Source organism: Pteronotus mesoamericanus, unplaced genomic scaffold (assembly GCF_021234165.1).
Source record: "Pteronotus mesoamericanus isolate MK-2021 breed Mesoamerican mustached bat unplaced genomic scaffold, CSHL_Meso_final contig_166, whole genome shotgun sequence".
NCBI lineage: Eukaryota > Metazoa > Chordata > Mammalia > Chiroptera > Mormoopidae > Pteronotus > Pteronotus mesoamericanus.
The window spans coordinates 1,158,704-1,175,099 of record NW_026555066.1 but is presented as its reverse complement, the minus strand read 5'-3'; the positions used below and the strand labels follow the sequence as shown (position 1 = coordinate 1,175,099).

General features: G+C 39.7%; 3 pseudogenes; 1 reads left to right on the top strand and 2 right to left on the bottom strand.

The window, feature by feature from the left end:
* Nucleotides 1–564: 564 nt before the first annotated feature.
* On the top strand, nt 565–1,092 carry LOC129064577 (FUN14 domain-containing protein 2-like; annotated as a pseudogene).
* Nucleotides 1,093–1,955: 863 nt separating this feature from the next.
* Nucleotides 1,956–2,571, bottom strand: LOC129064576 (60S ribosomal protein L13a-like; annotated as a pseudogene).
* Nucleotides 2,572–15,739: 13,168 nt separating this feature from the next.
* On the bottom strand, nt 15,740–16,190 carry LOC129064575 (transcription initiation factor IIA subunit 2-like; annotated as a pseudogene).
* Nucleotides 16,191–16,396: the final 206 nt, after the last annotated feature.

Below are 16,396 nucleotides of genomic sequence, written 5' to 3'. Positions count from 1 at the left end.
GTCTATCTTTGAAAATGATCCATATCCGTTTGAAAAGAATGTATATTTTGCTTCTTTCGGGTAAAATGCTCTGTAAATATCAATTAAGTCCATTTGATCTGGAGTGTCATTGAATGCTACAATATCCTTGTTGATTTTTTGTTTGGACGATCTATGCATTGTTAATAGTGGGGTGTTTAAATCCCCTACAATGACCATATTGCTGCCGATCTTGTTTTTAAAGTCCTCCAAGGTTTTCTTTATATATTTAGGTGTTTTTATGTTGGATGCATATATGTTTACAGGGGTTATATCCTCTTGATGGACAACTCCCTTACGTATTATGTAGTGACCTCTTTGTCTCTTGTTAGGGCCTTTGTTTTGAAGTCTATTTTGTCTGATAAAGGTATTCCTACCCCAACTTTTTTATCATGAACATTTGCTTCAAATATTTTTTCCTACCCTTCACTTTCAGCCTGTATAGATCTTTTGTTCTGAGGTGGGTCTCTTCTAGACAGCATATATACAGGTCATATTTTCTTAACCATTCAGCTACCTTATGCCTTTTCTACTGTGGCCTTGGAAATGGAATCATCTGCCCCATGTGCCAGAAGCCAGTTTGTGGCAACAATAGCACGCTACTCTGTGTCCTACAGCACCAAGCCTCTGCGGGTATCACAAGACAAGATTGTTGAACTGGCTACATCCAGTCAAGGAAGTTTTGACTCATTGGACCTTGCTAATTTGCTAAAAAGCAGCCATGATGGTGTGAGCTGTTTGGCCACGATTCTGCGCCTCCAGCTGAAAAGAATAGCATGGCAACCCAGCTGTTAATTGGAGGTGTCACTGGATCGTGCACGTGTTTTATATCCCAGCAGGTTGGAAAGTTGGCTGCAACAGCTATGGAAGGATTTTTTTCTCCTTCAGCTTGAAAACCATAATGGGTACATCAAAGTTGAATGGCAACAAGTAGAGAAGGACATGAAGAGAGCCAAGGATCAGATGAAGATCCATAAGAGCAACCACTTATCAATGGAGGTGAAAGGCAAAGCTGAGGAGATGGTGTCATTTGTGAAGAAGACTATTCTAGTGACTGGAGGCATGGCATCCTAAGGAGGGCAGCTCTTTGTCCCTGCTTTTTCCAACTAGCAGCCTCTTCACTCCATCATAGGACATTGAGTCTCCTCTTCCTCCTCCTCTTTTCCTGTGCCTTCCTCCCTGCTGCAGAATGTCTGAATGGCTTCTATAGGCATCTGTTGGTACAAATTGATACAGCCCTGCAGTGAGCCTCATGACAACAATGGGAGAGGCAATAGATATTAACTCTCCTCCCAGAACACTCCCCATTTGACTAATGTGTAGGTCAGCAACAACGTTCCTTTTCACCCTACATAAGATACTTACAAGAACATACTGCAAAATGGCTCACTGTGGTGGTTGAGTGGATCCTCAAAGGTTGTCCCAAACAATTTAGAAAAGGCATAATAAACACATAGCTACCACATTATGTGTTGCATGGAAAGGAAATGGATACATTTGCCTTTAAGCATGAAAAAAATAACAGAATACCATAGACTGGGTGACTTACAAATGACAGGAATTTGTTTCTTTCTCACAGTTATGTAGGTAGAAGTCCAAGATCAGGCAGGCAGACAGCTTAGTTGGGTTCTGGTGAGGGTCCTCTTTGGGGTTATAGCAGATAGCTATTTTCTCCTTATATCCTTACATGGTGGATAGGGCAAGAGAATTTTCTGGGGTCTCCTTTACAAGAGCACAATTCCTATTTGTGAGGGCTTCATCTTTATGACCTGATCAGCCCCCAAAAGGCCTACCTTCTAATATCATATATTGGGGCTTAGGATTTCAACATATGAATTTTGAGGGACCATAAACATTCAGTCCAACTGTTAAGTTGGTAAATTATTGAGTAAAATTAGGATAAAGAAGTATGGAATTAACAGTCAATGTTATTGGGCTCAGGCTAGGAGTCCAGGAGACTTGAGGAACTCTGTGTATCTGTCAATTTTCTTCTCCACTTCTTTTTGGCTTGTTTCCATAGCCTCATGAGTTGCTTTTACTTCTGGTAATGGATCTTGGCCTTCTCCTTCCTCTTCTCCTCCAGACTGGCTGTGACTGCCTGGTACTTCCAGACAACCTCATGGGCCAGGGGCCCTAGGGAGGCAAACTTCTGTGTAGGCTTCAGATGTACAACCTTGAGGGCCATGTGATCCACCATTCACTTTTTCTTGTCATAGGGCGGCGGGATGCCATCAAACACCTTGAGGTGGTCCAAGGCAGCCTGGCCTCGCTTGCTTTTGTGGTGCAGCATGGTCCACCAAAAGATACAGCTGGGGGCTCAGAAGTGGTAAGGGCTGCACAATGGGGTGGTGTTCATCTGCTTACAGAGGAAGGCCAGGTACTTCAGCTTGTTTCTGTAAAAGTTGCCAGATATGTTGATGCCCTCACTGTGCACAACCACCATCTTCTGACCCAGCAGCAGTGGCTTAGCCACAGTGGCTTGGCCACAGTGGCTGCCAGGTGGCCCAGACGATGATTTTGGCCATCAAGCACCAGGACCTGCCCCTCTGCCATCTTCTGCAGCTGCCTTGGAAAGGATAAAGAAGTATGGAACGCTGTTGGCAACTTAGAGTTCATCAGTGACCTTGCCAAGGGCAATTTCACTGGATAGGTGGGGAGTAGTACCTACTTATAATAGGCTGAGGAGAGTAAGGAATGTGACATCAGCTCTACAATCCCACCTGGCACCATGCAAGATCAGTGCATATTAGCCAAGATCTTTGTTTCTTCTTGGGAGGCAATGTATAATACCATACAGATTAAGAGGACAGACTTTAGAGTCACACTGCCTGGTTCTGACTTAGCCAATTGCTAAGTGGTGTGATATCTCTAATATATTACACACTCAAGTATTAGTAAAACAATAAACCCATAACAACTTTACTAAAAGCTCTCAAAACAGGGAGTTAAAGACCAGAAATTTGGCAGCAAGTAATAGTTAGACAATTGGTTATACATAAGAAAATAATAACCCCTGGCTGATGTGGCTCAGTGGATTGGGTGCAGTCTGCAAACTGAAAGGTGGCTGGTTTGATTCCCAGTCAGGGCACATGCCTGGGTTGTGGGCCAGGTCCCCAGTTGGGGATGTGTGAGAGGCAGCCAGCTGAATGATAATGTTTTTCTCTTTCCTTTCCACTCTCTCTAAAAATAAGTAAATAACATATTTTTGAAAAGAAAAATAAAATTGGATTCTTATACTATATATATCTCATATATAAAATCTAACTCCAGGTTTATTAGACACTTAAAAATAAGGCAAAATTTTGAGAAAGAAAAAAAAAGAGCAGTCCCTGATATTAATAAGCTGGCCTGGCACATGTATCTATGTCATGTTATTCTCTTATTTAGACATAAACATAGAATACCAACCTTAGACAAGGTTGCTTGGAGACCACAATAAATTGAGAAAAAGCAAGGTCACTTCATATAAGTACTGTGCCACTCACAAAGTACCAAACACCTCTTCTCTTGGCCAAAATGAGTGACTTCTTTACCAATTATAGCTTTAGCCTTATACTTTTCTTCCTTTCCCATAAATAAGATTTATTGAGATACTTGATCATAGAATTGCCCTAACTTCTGATAGCATCCAATCTAGACCAACTTCCACTTTTTTAGACCCTCTTCCAAATCATTCAACCCAAGTTCAATTCCAATTAAAGGTCTTTTCTAATATAGTCTTACTGAGATACTCTTTGGTTCCTCATGGTGCGTGTTTTTCCTTATACAATGGTAATGAACCCAACTTGTTAAACTACAGATGTGTTATTGGAGGTCTTTGGCTGGAAGCCATTGACAACTTAAAAACATTTAGAAGAGAATATTGGAGAATATATTTTATTTGTGGTGATGAAGTATTTCTTAAGCAAGACACAAAAGCACTAACAATATAAGATAAAATTGATAAATTTGAGTGTGTGGTAGGCAGCCTCTGAGGTGGTCCCAATAATTCTCTCCTCATAGTTTTTACACTCTTGTAAAATCCCCCACCTTGGGAGTGGACTGGATGTAGTTACTTGTTTCTAATGAATACAATAGGGCATAAGTGATAGGATGTTTCTTCTGAGATTAGGTCATAAATACTCTGTGGCTCTGTCTTGGCTAATCAGTCTCTCTCTCTCTCTCTCTCTCTCTCTCTCTCTCTCTCTCTCTCTCTCTCCCCCCTCTCCTCCCCCTCTCTTATTGCTCACCCTGAGAGAAGCCAGTTACTGTCCTGAGACAGCTCTATGAAGAGGCACTCATTACAAGACACCAAGGTCTATTGACCACCACATAAATTGTTTGGAGGTGGAAGGATTGAGCAAAAAAAAGAGAAAAACTCATGGACATGGACAACAGAGTGGTGATGGCCAGCGGTGATGGCCAGCTGGGAGGAGCTGGAGGAGCATATGGGGGGATAAATGGTGATGGAAGGAGACTTGACTTGGGGTGCTGAACACATTATACAGTACAGATTATATGTTGTAGAATAATGCACCTAAAACCTGTATAATTTTGTTAACCAGTGTCACCCCAATAAATTCAATAATAAGGAAAAAATGAGTTTGTAAGTTGGTCCTCCCTTACTCAGTCTTTCAGATGAACCCCACTTGACAGCTTCCCAGCAATCTCATAAGAGACCTTAGCCAGAGGCTAAACCATGTTTGAATTCCTGACCCTCAGAAAAATGTGAGATAAAATTTTTTAAGCTGTTAAGTTTTAAGGTAATATATTGCATATTCATAAATAACTAATACAGACCACATTAAAATTAAGAATTTTTGTTTATTAAAAGACATGTAATTAAAGTGAAATCACAATCCTGTAAATTGTGAAGAGAATATATATTTGCAATACACATGCTTGATGAAGGACTGGTAGCCAGAATATAAATCAAGAACTTCCACAGATCAAAATGGGGAAAAAAAATGACTCAGTAGAAAAATAGGCAAAACACCAGGACAGGCATTTCAGAGTGGGAAACAGGAATGTTAAATAAACATATGAAAGAACACTCAACCTCATTAGGAATAAGAACAAGGCAAACTCACACCTCAATGAGGTACCATTTTCACTCATTAGATTGCCAAAAGTTAAAAAGTCTGCCACTACAAAATGACAGGAAGAAGAATGCTTATATACTGCTGGTGGGAATGTAAACTGGGACAACCACTTCAGAAACATTTTGGTATTACCTAACTAATAAAGTTGAGCATGCCCATATCCTACAACCAGGACATTCCAATCTTAGGTATATATCCTGGAAAGTCTTTTATGTATGCACTATGAGACACAGTCATAGCAACATTTTTGGTAATATCAAAAACATGAAAAGAACTCAAATGTCCACTGAGATAAAAATAAATTGTGATAAGTACACACTAATGACTATTATATATCTTTGGAAATGAATGAACTACAATTATATATATATAACAAAACAGTTGAACCTTAGACATAATGTTGAGTGAAAAGAGCAAGATGCTTATGTAGAGCATATATATTTATAAAGTTAAAAATTAGAAAAACTAAGCAATATATTTTTTATGAAAACATACATAGGAAATAGAACTTTTTAAAACAAATGATAAATATAAAATTCAAAATAGTGGTTAGTTATGTAAAGAGGCAGAATATGAGATAGAGAGAAATATTCAGATAAATGCAAGTTATTGATAATGTTCTAATTTTTAAGTTGAGTGGTAGGTTCATGGGTATTTATTTCATTATTAAGCTTTATAACAAACATAAGTTATAAATATTATTCTGTACTCAAATGTTACTTCATTTAAAGTATTTTACAAATTATTTAGTATTTTAATTTTTATAATGGAAAATTAAGAGTGTTTTTACATCTAAAGAAAGCAACAAAGTTCATTTTCTAATAGGAAAAATACAGGAGGAAGAAAAGTTTAGTGAGCTCCTAAGAGGATCAAGAAAAGGAATACAATTCAGGGAAAAAGAAAAAAATCTTCCATTTTAAACCATGTTATTATTTTAATCCTAGATCATTCAGGAAGCAATGCTGGCTAAAACTGGAATTTATTAAGAAGATTATACTTTCACCTGCAGTTCACATCAAGTAATTTCCATCCATGTTCTGTATCTACATCTTTAAATAGTTCTTAATGCTCTCCATTCTCAAATTAATCTCAAACTTCAGAAACTGCCATATAAGGAAGTAGATAGAGCTACTTCTGTTGGGGCTAGAAGGGGGTCAGTCTAAGTTATACTCTTGGGGCTTCCTTAACTGGTTCTGGGGTTTATGTAATGCCAAGCCTTGGATAGGAATTGAGAAGGATTCTCACAGGTTATTACTGGGGAATATTGTCCAATTGTCATCTGTAGACTGGCAGTCTCTTTGTGGCTTCTGTGGCATCCTTGGGACACAGAAGTACCTTATAATGTTTGCAATCCCTGGTCTTGCCTCTCAATCCCTCAAGTTCATTAAAGCAACTATTCCTCTCTAGGGCCTCATCAGGAGGCTGTGGGAAGCAAGGCCCAGGTCCCAGTTGACTTCTTCCACTTTCTCTCACCCCAGCTCAAGGGATATTTTTTTGAATTTGGTGGAAGTCCCATTTGGTGGAAGAATACAATTTTCCTTAATGCACTTGAACTTTTAGAAAAGAAAGCTCGAATAACTTGCAAGCTAATCTGCTTTCAGATCAGCCACATACTTCCTAGAAAGCAATGAAGCACAGAGTCTGCTATGTGCCAGAAAGGGAGAAAAGAAAAAGGTGAAATTCAAGGAGAAAAAAAATCCTTATACTTCAAAATATTATCCAGAGATAAGCAAAGGTTTTTAAAATAGGACTCGAAATATTGTTCATCATAGAGGGAATACTTAGACTTCTTAAAATAAAGAAACGTTGTTTAGGAAAAGATACTGTTTAAAAAAGTAAAAATGTGCCCTGACCAGTATGGCTCAAGTGGTTGGGTGTTGTCCCGCAAACCTACAGGTCGCCAGTTCGATTCCCAGACAGGGCACATGCCTGAGTTGTGGGTTTGGTTCTGGTCGGGGCACATATCCAATAGATGTTTCCCTCTCACATTGATATTTGCTCTTCCTCTCTTTCTCCCTCCCTTGCCCTCTCTTTAAAAATAAGTAAATAAACTTGTTTTTAAAGAGTGAAAAGGCAAGACAAAAAGAAGAGATTTGAAATACATATATCCAACAAAGGATTCATGTTAAGAACATATAATGCCCTAGCCCTCTTCAGGTACCATAGTTAGAGCATCACCCCAATACACCAAGGTTGTGGGTTTGATCTCTGGTCAGGGTACGTACAAGAAGCAACCAATAAATGTATCAATAAGTGAAACGACAAATCAATATTTCTCTCTTTCTCTCTTCCTTCCTCTCTCTAAAACTCAATAAATAAAAGCTTAAAAAGAATATACAATGTCTCACAAATCAGTAAGAAAAATGCAGATAATCCATTAGAAAATTGACCTAAACACAGCACTTCATGGACTTCTGGCCAAGATGGAAGCATGGGCAGCAGACATGGCTTGCCACTTTGTACAACCACATCAAAATTACAACTAAAATAGCCATCACTCAGAACTGTCAGAAACCAAGTTGAATGGAAGTCTGACAACCATAGCATTAAAGAAACCACATCCATCCAGACTGGTAGGAGGGGCGCAGACACAGAACCTCGCCCAGTTGTGGTAGATAAAAATTCAGGAAGGGTATCTCAGGAGGACTCCCAGCCTCACATTAGGCCCCCCAGCCCCGGGTTCCAGTGCCAGGAAGGTAAGTCCCCACAACTTCTGGCTGCAAAAGCAGATGGGGATTGGGTCAGCAGACGAGACTTCTGAGCCCCAAGCAGTTCCTCTTAAAGAGCCCACACACGGACTCACCTATTCAGACTCATTCTCTCTGAGCTCCAGCACTGGAGTAGCAGCTTCAAAGGCACCTGTGTTATATAGGGAAGAACCGAAGAGTCTGGCCTCAAGGAGAGCAGAGGCCATTGTCCCTTTTTCTAAACTCTCCCCCCACAGACCTGGCAAGTGGGTGCCATATCTGAGTCTTCACCAACCTGGCTAACACTGTTTGACCCGCCTTGCACATACCCAGAGACTCCGTCACACCCAGTTTATGGGCCCACCCAAGCTGCTTTTCCATAAGAGTGGCTGGTCTTGGCTCATGCTTCACAACTTCCTAAATCCTCTCAAACAAGCAGCAGCTGGCCTCAGTAAGCTCCAGGCCCGAAGCAGCCTACATTCACAGCTTGGCTGTGCCTGGAAATCTCCAAGCCCAGCACAAGTAGCGGCCATCTCAGATTGTTTTATAACTCAGGCAGAGTGGCCCTGAGCAAAACACAGGTGGGGGCTGATCTTGGCCTGCACCACCTGGGAAACCCCAGGACCTGTGCACCTAGTGGACAGCTATGGACTACATCAGAGCACCACCACCCTGTCGCTGCACAGCCAATCCTACACGGAGGGCAGAGGTTGGTGGCCAGTGGTCACAGTCAATCTTTGCCACTGACTGGCCTGGGTAAATCCCTCCCATTGACCTGCCAACAGCTACCAAGCCTCAACTACAAGAGGAGGGTGTACTCAGCCCACATGAAGGGCACTCCTTGAGTACCCAGCTTGGGCGATAGGGGAGGCTGAGCCACTGGACCCTACAGGACACTTGCTACATTAGGCCACACTACCAAGTCATGGAGTCAAAGCAGCTCTACCTAATACATAGAAACAAACACAGAGAGGCTGCCATAATGAGGAGATAAAGAAAAATGGCCCAAATGAAAGGACAGACCAAAACTCCAGGAAAAAAAAAAAACTAAACAAAATGGAGATAAGCAATCTATCAGATACAGAGCTCAAAACACTGGTTATAAGGATGCTCAAGTAACTTAGTGAGGACCTTAACAGCATGAAGAAGATCCAGTCAGAAACTAAGGATACACTAATTGAAATAAAGAACCATTTACCGGGAATCAACAGCAGAGTGGATGAAGCCAAGGATCAAATCAATGATTTGAAACATACAGAAGCAAAAAACAACCAATGAGAACAGCAAGCAGAAAAAAGAATAAAAAAAAATGAGGATAGTGTAAGCAGCCTGTGGGATAACTTAAAGCAATCCAACATTCACATCATAGAGGTGCCAGAAGGAGAAGAGAAAGAGGAAGAAACTGGAAATCTATTTGAAAAAATAATGAAAGAAAACTTCCCTAACTTGGTGAAGGAAGTAGACAAGCAAGTCCAGGAAGCACAGAAAAGCCCAAGCAAGATGGATGCAAGGAGGCCCACCAAGACTTATCATAATTAAAATGTTGAAGGTTAAAGATAATGAGATGGGAGGGTGGGTGTGGGAGAATGGGTGAGAGGTGAGGGGATTAAGAAATACAAAGAGGAAGTTACACAATAGCCATAGGGATGTCAAGTACAGTATGGGAAATGGAGTAGCCAAGGAACTTATATACATGACCCATGGACATGAAAAAGGGTGAGGGGATAGCCCGAGGGGGGATATTAGGGGGTGTTGGGTGCAGGGGAACAAAGGGGAAAAATCAGGACAACTGTAATAGTATAATCAATAAAATATTAAAAATAAGTAAATAAAAGGGATGAATCTTTCCAGCTTAAAATCCAAACTAGAGACTGGACAATTAAGCTCCTTGGTCCTTTCCTCTGGACTCATACCCTGGATTCTGTCCCTTTCAAATTTATTGCCTAGCCTATGAGCACTAGCAGGCATAAAAAATCTTTCAGAAGGCTTAGAGCAGTGGTTCTCATCCCGGGGCTATTTTTTCCCCTCCCTCCATGACCAGAGGACATTTGGTAATGCTTATAGACATTATCTGGTTTTCACAAGTGTGTGTGGGGAGATGCTATTGGCATCTACTTTGTAGAGACCAGAAATGTTTCTAAATATCCTGTAATGCACAGAAAAGCCTCTACAGCAGAGTGTCCATAGTACTGAAGTTGAGAAATCCTGGCTTAAAAAGTTTAGAGCAGAACATGCCTTACTTATACTCCCCATTTCCAGGCCTCCAATCTTTTGGACTCCATCTGAGTTCCCACTTAGTCTGCTCAGTGAGGAATAATAGTCCAGGAACGGGCATGTTTACCATACCACCTGCAAAGGAAAAAAGGCACAATCCAACAGCTTAACTAGAGAGAGAAAGATGTCCAAGCAAGGGAGAGCTGAAGATAAAGTTATGCCAAAGGAGAGACCCCCACAGCAACATCTTTTAAGCTTACAGTTCTTACTTCATAAAACTCCACCCCATGAAAGTGATTCACTTATATGTCCTTAAACATTATCACAAGATCTTCGTATCGGGAATAAGTGGGCATAAGGAAAACTTGAACTTTCCCCGCTAACCCAAGTAAGTTGCAAACTTTCAATATCCAAGTCTTTGCTTCCACCTAGAATGTCCTTTCCCACCATCTTGGCCTGTCTAAATCTTTCAAGGCCCTCATGAGTGTTGTCTCTACCTAATGACCCATAACTCCCCTAGCTCTTCTGAGTTAGATATCTTTTTATAGCACACATTATTATCTACTTTGTATTAGAGTTATTTGATTTCACAGGAGGTTTTTTACTTTTATACATTAGACTTTTATAAAATCTCCACTGTCATGTATTATATATTAATATATCCAAACCATCTCCTTTGGGCTGAATTTGGACTTGAATACATCATACAACAAAGATTTCAAGCTATCCTGCCAGCCAACCCTCCAGTTCCTACAATGAAGTCATGTTGATAGAGCAGATTTTGCAGTGATTCAAACATTTTACTATATTTTTCTTATTATTTTATAAAAATACAAATGGAAAAGCAAAATAGTAAAAAGTCTAATACTACAATTTTGACAGACTAATAACATTAAACATGTCAAAAGTTGTGACTCTTGAGATAAGCATATTAGAGCAGCTGGTCAACAGGGGATTCAATTTTTAAGGAAAAAAAGGTAAAAATATGTACAGATGATTGAAAATATATCATTGAGTTCTTTGGACTTCCAGCCAAGATGGAGACTAGGTAGATACACTTTGCCCCATTGCATAACTAAAAAGAGGACAACAACAAATTTAAAAACAAAAAATAACCAGAGCTGCCAGACAACCAAGTCCGATAACCAAGGAGTTAAAGAAAAAACATTCATCCAGAGGGGTAGGAGGGGCGGAGGTGGGCAGGCAGGGTGGAGAGGACATGCAACAAAGTGGTGGCTGGCGGATTGGGAAGGCTAGGCGGCAGCTGACTAACCAGGCAGTCCCACATTTGCATGCAGATTAAACTGGGAGGCACAGCTGGGGAGTCATACAGACCGCACAATCCAGGGTTCCAGTGCAGGAAAAGAAAGCCTCAAAACCTCTGCCTGTAAAAACCTGTGTGGGAGGCGGCAGCAGGAGAAACTTCCTGCCTTACAGGGGAGTTTATTGGAGAGACCCACAGGGTCCTAGAATGCACACAAACACACCTACCCTGGAACAAGCACTACAAGGGCCCAATTTGTTTGTGGATAGCAGGGAAAGTGACTGAAAGCCGGCTGAGGGCCGAGTAAGCAGCATTGTTCCCTCTTAGACCCCTCCCCTATAGACAGCACCATAACACAACAACCTGGGTTGTCCCGCCCTGGCACATACCTAGGCTCTGCCCTTCCCAACGTAACAGGCACACTGAGACAAAGAAATATGGCCCAAATGAAAGAACAGATCAAAACTCCAAAAATAGAACTAAGCAATAAATAGATAGTCAACCTATCAGATGCACAGTTCAAAACACTGGTAGTCAGGATGCTCACTGAAATGGTCGAGTAGGGTCAAAAAACGGAGGAAAAAGCGAAGGCTATACAAAGTGAAATAAAGAAAAATATACAGGGAATCAACAATAAAGGGAAGTCAGATCAACAGGACTCAGATCAATGATTTGGAGCAGAAGGAAGAGAGAAACATTCAACCAGAACAGAATGAAGAAAGAAGAATTCAAAAAAATGAGGAGAGGCTTAGGAACCTCTCGGATAACTTTAAATGTTCAACATCCGAATCATAGGGATACCAGAAGGAGACGAGGAAGAGCAAGAAATTGAAAACTTATTTGAAAAAATAATTAAGGAGAACTTTCCCAATGTGGCAAAGGAAATAGACTTGCAGGAGATCCAGGAAGCTCAGAGAGTCCCAAAGAAGTTGGACCCAAGAAGCACACACCAAGGCACATCATAATTACATTACCCTAGATTAAAGATAAGGAGAGAATTTTAAAAGCAGCAAGAGAAAAGGAGAGAATTACCTACAAAGGAGTTCCCATAAAACTATCAGCTGATTTCTCAAAAGGAACCTTGCGTGCCAGAAGGGGCTGGAAAAAAATATTTAAAGTCATGAAAAGCAAGGACCTACATCCAAGATTACTCTATCCAGCAAAGCTATCATTTAGAATGGAAAGGCAGGTAAAGCGCTTCCCAGATAAGGTCAAGCTAAAGGAGTTCATCATCACTAAGCCCTTATATGAAATGTTAAAGGGACTTATCTAAGAAAAAGAAGATCAAAAACTATGAACAGGAAAATGGCAACAAACTCAACAACTATCAACATCTGAACCAAAAATAACAGAAACAAACTAAGCAAACAACTAAAACAGGAACAGAATCACAGAAATGGAGATCAGAGGGGAGGGTGAGCGGGGAGAATGGGGGGAAGGTACAGGGAATAAGCAGCGTAAACAGTAGGTACAAAACAGGCAGGTTAAGAATAGTATAGGAAATGGAGAAGCCAAAGAACTTATATGTACAACCATGGGCATGAACTAAGGAGCGGGGAATTGCTGTGAGGAGGGGGAGGGTTCAGGGTGGAGGGGAATAAAGGGGAGAAAAAAAATGGGACAACTGTAATAGCATAATCAATAAAATATATATCAATGCAAAAAAAAAAGAAAACATAGCATTGAAAAATGAGTGAACATCTCTTTATAAATATATGTTTCCCAATTTTTTGGGTAGGTACCCAGATGAGGGATTTCTGGGTCATATGCTAGCTCTATTCTTAGTTTTTTTTTCAGGAATTTCATGCTATTTAACATAGTGGCTGTTCCAATTTACATTCCCAGTAGCAGTGTATGAAGTCTCCTTTTTCTCCTCATCTTTAACACTTGCTATTTCTGGTCTTGTTGATAATAGCCATTCTAACAGTGTGAGGTGATATCTCATTGTGGTACTGATTTGCATTTCCCTTAAAGCTAGTAAAATTGAGTATCTTTTCATAGATCCGATGGCCATTTGTATGTCTTCTTGCCCCTTGGCATTGTTTGCAAATATCTTCTACCATTTGGTAGATTGCGTTTTTTGTTTTGTTAATGGTTTCTTTTTCTGTGCAGAATCTTTTTAGTTTGACGTAGTCCCATTCCTTTATTTTTCTTTTACTTCCCTTGCCTTTGGAATCAAATTCATAAAATCCTCTCTGAGACCAAGATTCTTACTTTTTTAAAAAACTGATTTTATAGAGAAAGAGGAAGGGAGGGCGAAGGGGAGAGGTGAGGGGCGGAAAGAGAGAGAGGGAGAGGGAGGGGGGGGGGAGAGAGAGAGAGAGAGAGAGAGAGAGAGAGAATTTCTCACTTATTTATGCATTTATTGGTTGATTCTTGCATGGACCCTGACCAGGAATCAAACCCACAAACTTGGCTATCAGGATGATGCTCTTACCAACTGAAATACCAGCCAGTGTCCCAAGGTCTGGAAGTTTAGTACCTATGTTTTCTTCTATGTATTTTATTACCTTAGGCCTTATATTTAGGTCTTTGATACATTTTTTGATTAATTTTTGTGTGTAATGTTAAATAACAATTTAGTTTCACTCTCTTGCATGTGGCTTTCTAATTTTCCCAGCACCATTTACCGAAGAAGCTTTCTTTTCTCCATTATATGTACTCTATGTTTATTGTAGCATTATTCACAGTATCCAGGATACAGAAACAACCTAAGTGTCCTTCAATGAATGATTGGATAAAGATGTGGTATGGGAACACAATGGGCTACTACTCCGCCATAAGAAAAGATGAGCCCTGGCTCACGTGGCTCAGTGGATTGAGTGCCAGCCTGCAAACCGAAGAGTCACTGGCTCAACTCCCAGTTTGGGCAACATGCCTGGGTTGAGGGCCGGGTCTCCGGTAGGGGGTGTGGAAGAGGCAACAGATCAATGTATCTCTTGCACATTGATGTTTCTCTCCCTCTCTTTCTCTCTTCCTTTCCCTCTCTCTAAAAAGTGAATAAATAAAATCTTTAAAAAAGAGAGAAAAGATGAAATGCTCCCATTTGTGACAACATAGATAGATCTTTAGAGTATCATGTTAAGTGGAATAAGTCAAATGGAAAAGGACAAGAACCATATGATTTCACTCATGTGGGATAAAACAGAAAGCAACAAATGAACAAACAAACAAAATTCATAGACACAGACAACAATATGGTGGGTTAACAGAGGAAAAGGAGGGGTGGGGAGAGGTTAAAGAAGGTAATGGGGGTCAAATATATGGTGATGGAAGGAGACTAAACTTTGGATGGTGAGCTCCCAATGCAATACACAGATAATGTATTACAGAATCATACAGTTCAAACTTATATGATCTTATTAATCAGTGTCACCACTATAAATTAAATTAAAAAGGAAAATTGTGTTAAAAAGTTATAGTGTAATGACAAAGGAAATGGAGACATTTTGCTGTTTAGATTTTGGACTGATATATATTTTTCCCCCCAGAATTAGAGATCTTCACAGTTTCACAGAGTTATTGACTGGGGCACAATTTACTACATACAATGTTATAAAATGAAAAAGAAGGCTGGTGTTAGACTTCTTTTGGACAAACTTGTCAAAAGAGTTGAAAAGACACCTCAAAATCAACATAAAAATTTCCTCTCAATCTTTTGAAAGTCATTATCTAACAAATCCTTCTCAGAAATAAGACCAAAAATGTTTGAAGAATAACCAAAAATTTTCAAAATGTTGAAAACTATAAAACCACAGATCTTTTTCGGGGGGCCCTGACTAAAGTGTAAGATCAAGTGCTTAGCCTTCTGTCCTGGTTTCTCACTTTAGCTGAGCACAAAATGTGTTAAAATAATGAATGTAATACATAAATGAACCTCATTATTTTCCAACAAATATTTTGTTGAGGTGTATAGAAGAGATAACACGGTTGTTCAAAGTACAATGCTTCAAGTGTAAGGCTTACTTGTGAAGGGAGATTTCTGTTTCCAATAGGTTATATTGTTTCCAAGAAGAAGCCTGCCATCATTCTTATTGTTCTCTGCATAAAATATCTTTTTAAAACAGCTTTAAAATTCAAGCTTCCTGGATTTGTGGTTTCCTAATTTTCAATAAATTTTGAAAAGTTTCAGCCAATAGTTCTCCAATTCTTTTCTGCCTCCACTCTCTTTCTGGGACTCCAATTATAGTTCTATTAAGGCCCCTCTAAGTTGTCTCACAGTTCACTAATGCTCTGTCCATTTCTTCAGTCTGTCGGTGGGTTTAATCTTGGATAGTTTCTATTACTGTGTTTTAAAGGACATTAATATTTTCTTCTGATATGTCCAATGTCCCAGAAAATCTTAAAACAGCTTTTTAAAAAGTATTTTGAGTTCTAAAATGAGTTTATTAAAGAATGTTATTGGGAAGACAACAACTTTTTATTTGTCATTTAAAAAAGTTCTGTTTCTTCATGTAGTATAAGAATATACAAAGTTAGAAGTTTCTTTCTACTGGATTCTCTGATAGTATAGCACAGTGTAGTGATTTCTGCAATGCTAGAATAAATAAAAAGTCTCTTCTATGCTTCTCTTTAAAAAGTGATGAGTAATAACAGAAAATGGTAGTTATGGAGCTAGTACTTTTACTATCACAGGCTACAATTTTCACCTTATCCACTTTAATAAGTTCTGTCACCTTTCTGAATTTAACATCATTCAATACAAATGTTCACACATTATCACAGAATCTGTATGTATTTAGAGAGCCCCTAAAATTGACTCTGTTCCTGACCCTCTAAGCCAATGCTGAATTTATAGCCTTATCAAACTGAAGTAGAACTTAAAGGGCAAGTTGTGGGGTAATCTGTATGGGACTCTATGAACTCATCGAGGCTTTCCTGAAGACTGTTTACCAAAGTGGTATTTCTGTATAACTGATATACCATAACTTAGGAGGAATAAACTGTTTTTCTTATGCAGTCTGACATTGATGTCCACCTCTTTTCCCACCACCTCTTCCACAGCCGCAGAAACTGCAGAATTTGGCCAACAAACAAAGCAGCCTGTTTTTTAAAAAAACATGCTTTATGTACAGAACAATGATAAGGATGATAGCAGACTTCTTGTTGAAGACAATGTAACCTACTGGGAA